Here is a 6,089-nt window from a genome sequence, read left to right as displayed (position 1 = left end):
AGTCAGAATTGCGAGATATAAAGTCAGAATTGTGAGATATAAAGTCAGAATTGCGAGATATAAAGTCAGAATTGCGGGATATAAAGTCAGAATTGTGAGATATAAAGTCAGAATTGCGAGATATAAAGTCAGAATTGCGAGATATAAAGTCAGAATTGTGAGATATAAAGTCAGAATAGCGAGATATAAAGTCAGAATTGTGAGATATAAAGTCAGAATTGCGAGATATAAAGTCAGAATTGCGAGATATAAAGTCAGAATTGTGAGATATAAAGTCAGAGTTGTGAGATATAAAGTCAGAGTTGCGAGATATAAAGTCAGAATTGTGAGATATAAAGTCAGAATTGCGGGATATAAAGTCGGAATTGCGAGATATAAAGTCAGAATTGTGAGTTATAAAGTCAGAGTTGTGAGATATAAAGTCAGAATTGTGAGATATAAAGTCAGAGTTGTGAGATATAAAGTCAGAATTGTGAGATATAAAGTCAGAATTATGAGATATAAAGTCAGAGTTGTGAGATATAAAGTCAGAGTTGTGAGATATAAAGTCAGAATTGTGAGATATAAAGTCAGAATTGTGAGATATAAAGTCAGAGTTGTGAGATATAAAGTCAGAATTGTGAGTTATAAAGTCAGAGTTGTGAGATATAAAGTCAGAATTGTGAGATATAAAGTCAGAGTTGTGAGATATAAAGTCAGAATTGTGAGATATAAAGTCAGAGTTGTGAGATATAAAGTCAGAATTGCGAGATATAAAGTCAGAATTGTGAGATATAAAGTCAGAATTGTGAGATATAAAGTCAGAATTGCGAGATATAAAGTCAGAATTGTGAGTTATAAAGTCAGAATTGCGAGATATAAAGTCAGAATTGCGAGCTATAAAGTCAGAATTGTGAGATATAAAGTCAGAATTGTGAGATATAAAGTCAGAATTGTGAGATATAAAGTCAGAATTGCGGGATACAAAGTCGGAATTGCGAGATATAAAGTCAGAATTGCGAGATATAAAGTCAGAATTGTGAGATATAAAGTCAGAATTGTGAGATATAAAGTCAGAATTGTGAGATATAAAGTCAGAGTTGTGAGATATTAAGTCAGTATTGTGAGTTATAAAGTCAGAATTGTGAGATATAAAGTCCGAATTGTGAGATATAAAGTCAGAATAGCGAGATATAAAGTCAGAATTGTGAGATATAAAGTCAGAATAGCGAGATATAAAGTCAGAATAGCGAGATATAAAGTCAGAATTGTGAGATATAAAGTCAGAATAGCGAGATATAAAGTCAGAATAGCGAGATATAAAGTCAGAGTTGTGAGTTATAAAGTCAGAATTGTGAGATATAAAGTCAGAGTTGTGAGATATAAAGTCAGAATTGTGAGCTATAAAGTCAGAATTGTGAGCTATAAAGTCACAATTGTGAGCTATAAAGTCAGAATTGCGGGATATAAAGTCAGAATTGTGAGATATAAAGTCAGAATTGTGGGATATAAAGTCAGAATTGTGAGATATAAAGTCAGAATTGTGAGATATAAAGTCAGAATTGTGAGATATAAAGTCAGAATTGCGGGATATAAAGTCAGAATTGCGAGATATAAAGTCAGAATTGCGAGATATAAAGTCAGAATTGCGAGATATAAAGTCAGAGTTGTGAGATATAAAGTCAGAATTGCGAGATATAAAGTCAGTCAGAATTGCGGGATATAAAGTCAGAATTGCGGGATATAAAGTCAGAATTGTGAGATATAAAGTCAGAATTGTGAGATATAAAGTCAGAATTGCGAGATATAAAGTCAGAATTGTGAGATATAAAGAATTGTGAGATATAAAGTCAGAATTGCGAGATATAAAGTCAGAATTGCGAGCTATAAAGTCAGAATTGTGAGCTATAAAGTCAGAATTGTGAGATATAAAGTCAGAATTGTGAGATATAAAGAATTGTGAGATATAAAGTCAGAATTGCGAGATATAAAGTCAGAATTGCGAGCTATAAAGTCACAATTGTGAGCTATAAAGTCAGAATTGTGAGATATAAAGTCAGAATTGCGAGATATAAAGTCAGAATTGTGAGATATAAAGTCAGAATTACGATATATAAAGTCAGAATTGTGAGATATAAAGTCAGAATTGCGAGATATAAAGTCAGAATTGCGAGATATAAAGTCAGAATTGTGAGATATAAAGTCAGAATTGCGAGATATAAAGTCAGAATTGCGGGATATAAAGTCAGAATTGTGAGATATAAAGTCAGAATTGCGAGATATAAAGTCAGAATTGCGAGATATAAAGTCAGAATTGTGAGATATAAAGTCAGAATAGCGAGATATAAAGTCAGAATTGTGAGATATAAAGTCAGAATTGCGAGATATAAAGTCAGAATTGCGAGATATAAAGTCAGAATTGTGAGATATAAAGTCAGAGTTGTGAGATATAAAGTCAGAGTTGCGAGATATAAAGTCAGAATTGTGAGATATAAAGTCAGAATTGCGGGATATAAAGTCGGAATTGCGAGATATAAAGTCAGAATTGTGAGTTATAAAGTCAGAGTTGTGAGATATAAAGTCAGAATTGTGAGATATAAAGTCAGAGTTGTGAGATATAAAGTCAGAATTGTGAGATATAAAGTCAGAATTATGAGATATAAAGTCAGAGTTGTGAGATATAAAGTCAGAGTTGTGAGATATAAAGTCAGAATTGTGAGATATAAAGTCAGAATTGTGAGATATAAAGTCAGAATAGTGAGATATAAAGTCAGAATTGTGAGTTATAAAGTCAGAGTTGTGAGATATAAAGTCAGAGTTGTGAGTTATAAAGTCAGAGTTGTGAGATATAAAGTCAGAATTGTGAGATATAAAGTCAGAGTTGTGAGATATAAAGTCAGAATTGTGAGTTATAAAGTCAGAGTTGTGAGATATAAAGTCAGAATTGTGAGATATAAAGTCAGAGTTGTGAGATATAAAGTCAGAATTGCGAGATATAAAGTCAGAATTGCGAGATATAAAGTCAGAATTGCGAGATATAAAGTCAGAATTGCGAGATATAAAGTCAGAGTTGTGAGATATAAAGTCAGAATTGCGAGATATAAAGTCAGTCAGAATTGCGGGATATAAAGTCAGAATTGCGGGATATAAAGTCAGAATTGTGAGATATAAAGTCAGAATTGTGAGATATAAAGTCAGAATTGCGAGATATAAAGTCAGAATTGTGAGATATAAAGAATTGTGAGATATAAAGTCAGAATTGCGAGATATAAAGTCAGAATTGCGAGCTATAAAGTCAGAATTGTGAGCTATAAAGTCAGAATTGTGAGATATAAAGTCAGAATTGTGAGATATAAAGAATTGTGAGATATAAAGTCAGAATTGTGAGATATAAAGTCAGAATTGTGAGATATAAAGAATTGTGAGATATAAAGTCAGAATTGCGAGATATAAAGTCAGAATTGCGAGCTATAAAGTCACAATTGTGAGCTATAAAGTCAGAATTGTGAGATATAAAGTCAGAATTGCGAGATATAAAGTCAGAATTGTGAGATATAAAGTCAGAATTACGATATATAAAGTCAGAATTGTGAGATATAAAGTCAGAATTGCGAGATATAAAGTCAGAATTGCGAGATATAAAGTCAGAATTGTGAGATATAAAGTCAGAATTGCGAGATATAAAGTCAGAATTGCGGGATATAAAGTCAGAATTGTGAGATATAAAGTCAGAATTGCGAGATATAAAGTCAGAATTGCGAGATATAAAGTCAGAATTGTGAGATATAAAGTCAGAATAGCGAGATATAAAGTCAGAATTGTGAGATATAAAGTCAGAATTGCGAGATATAAAGTCAGAATTGCGAGATATAAAGTCAGAATTGTGAGATATAAAGTCAGAGTTGTGAGATATAAAGTCAGAGTTGCGAGATATAAAGTCAGAATTGTGAGATATAAAGTCAGAATTGCGGGATATAAAGTCGGAATTGCGAGATATAAAGTCAGAATTGTGAGTTATAAAGTCAGAGTTGTGAGATATAAAGTCAGAATTGTGAGATATAAAGTCAGAGTTGTGAGATATAAAGTCAGAATTGTGAGATATAAAGTCAGAATTATGAGATATAAAGTCAGAGTTGTGAGATATAAAGTCAGAGTTGTGAGATATAAAGTCAGAATTGTGAGATATAAAGTCAGAATTGTGAGATATAAAGTCAGAGTTGTGAGATATAAAGTCAGAGTTGTGAGTTATAAAGTCAGAGTTGTGAGATATAAAGTCAGAATTGTGAGATATAAAGTCAGAGTTGTGAGATATAAAGTCAGAATTGTGAGTTATAAAGTCAGAGTTGTGAGATATAAAGTCAGAATTGTGAGATATAAAGTCAGAGTTGTGAGATATAAAGTCAGAATTGCGAGATATAAAGTCAGAATTGTGAGATATAAAGTCAGAATTGTGAGATATAAAGTCAGAATTGCGAGATATAAAGTCAGAATTGTGAGTTATAAAGTCAGAATTGCGAGATATAAAGTCAGAATTGCGAGCTATAAAGTCAGAATTGTGAGATATAAAGTCAGAATTGTGAGATATAAAGTCAGAATTGTGAGATATAAAGTCAGAATTGCGGGATACAAAGTCGGAATTGCGAGATATAAAGTCAGAATTGCGAGATATAAAGTCAGAATTGTGAGATATAAAGTCAGAATTGTGAGATATAAAGTCAGAATTGTGAGATATAAAGTCAGAGTTGTGAGATATTAAGTCAGTATTGTGAGTTATAAAGTCAGAATTGTGAGATATAAAGTCCGAATTGTGAGATATAAAGTCAGAATAGCGAGATATAAAGTCAGAATTGTGAGATATAAAGTCAGAATAGCGAGATATAAAGTCAGAATAGCGAGATATAAAGTCAGAATTGTGAGATATAAAGTCAGAATAGCGAGATATAAAGTCAGAATAGCGAGATATAAAGTCAGAGTTGTGAGTTATAAAGTCAGAATTGTGAGATATAAAGTCAGAGTTGTGAGATAAAGTCAGAATTGAGATATAAAGTCAGAATTGTGAGATATAAAGTCAGAGTTGCGAGATATAAAGTCAGAATTGCGAGATATAAAGTCAGAATTGTGAGATATAAAGTCAGAATTGTGAGATATAAAGTCAGAATTGTGAGATATTAAGTCAGTATTGTGAGTTATAAAGTCAGAATTGTGAGAAATAAAGTCAGAATTGTGAGAAATAAAGTCAGAATTGTGAGATATAAAGTCCGAATTGTGAGATAAAGTCAGAATTGTGAGATATAAAGTCAGAATAGCGAGATATAAAGTCAGAATTGTGAGATATAAAGTCAGAATAGCGAGATATAAAGTCAGAATAGCGAGATATAAAGTCAGAATTGTGAGTTATAAAGTCAGAATAGCGAGATATAAAGTCAGAATTGTGAGATATAAAGTCAGAATAGCGAGATATAAAGTCAGAATAGCGAGATATAAAGTCAGAGTTGTGAGTTATAAAGTCAGAATTGTGAGATATAAAGTCAGAGTTGTGAGATAAAGTCAGAATTGAGATATAAAGTCAGAATTGTGAGATATAAAGTCAGAGTTGCGAGATATAAAGTCAGAATTGCGAGATATAAAGTCAGAATTGCGAGATATAAAGTCAGAATTGTGAGATATAAAGTCAGAATAGCGAGATATAAAGTCAGAATAGCGAGATATAAAGTCAGAGTTGTGAGTTATAAAGTCAGAATTGTGAGATATAAAGTCAGAGTTGTGAGATAAAGTCAGAATTGAGATATAAAGTCAGAGTTGCGAGATATAAAGTCAGAATTGCGAGATATAAAGTCAGAATTGCGAGATATAAAGTCAGAGTTGTGAGATAAAGTCAGAATTGAGATATAAAGTCAGAATTGTGAGATATAAAGTCAGAATTGTGACCTATATAACATGATTAGTTTCTGTTGATGAATGTATCCAAACAGTTGGATTTAACTCAACTGTCTAATAAAACACACCATATATTAAAGAGTCTTTGGTGTTTCCAGGGCTTCTACAAAATAAAACAAGACATAGAGGGTAAAGCGGGTATGAGGGACACATTGGTTAAAATTGCTTATTTC

This window comes from Gobio gobio (assembly GCF_949357685.1).
Source record: "Gobio gobio genome assembly, chromosome: 9".
NCBI lineage: Eukaryota > Metazoa > Chordata > Actinopteri > Cypriniformes > Gobionidae > Gobio > Gobio gobio.
This window is presented reverse-complemented; position numbering follows the sequence as displayed.